Raw genomic sequence first — 320 nt, 5'->3', positions numbered from 1 at the left:
CTCCGAGTGGGAGCCTCAGCTATGGCACCAGCTGTGCATCCTGACATTTCTCTGAGCCTCGGTTTCTCCTCTGTAAAATGGGCACAATAACGGGGCCTCCTCTGGGACAGGATGAACTACTCCGGGGAGGATTCCCAACCGGTCTGGGGTTCAGAGAGGGCTCCTGGAGGGGGTGTGGGGCACAGCTCAGACGGAATCAGCCAGCACGGACCCTGGGAAGGTGCTGGGGAAGGGGGGGTGGCGGGCAGGGCTGGCAGAGGCTGGAGGTGGGAACCAGGAATTTACGCCTGAGGCTGGGGTGTGGAGGTGGGACTTGGGGG

At 62.8% G+C, this 320-nt stretch overlaps 1 long non-coding RNA gene across 2 annotated transcripts in view; it reads left to right on the top strand.

Annotated features, from left to right (window-relative positions):
- The window catches only part of LOC102764603, a 54765-nt gene that overhangs the window by 48790 nt on the left and 5655 nt on the right, over positions 1 to 320 (top strand). The gene's annotated exons all lie outside the window — the stretch shown is intronic.

Source organism: Myotis davidii, unplaced genomic scaffold, assembly GCF_000327345.1.
Source record: "Myotis davidii unplaced genomic scaffold, ASM32734v1 scaffold514, whole genome shotgun sequence".
Classification (NCBI taxonomy): domain Eukaryota; kingdom Metazoa; phylum Chordata; class Mammalia; order Chiroptera; family Vespertilionidae; genus Myotis; species Myotis davidii.
This window is presented reverse-complemented; position numbering and strand designations above follow the sequence as displayed.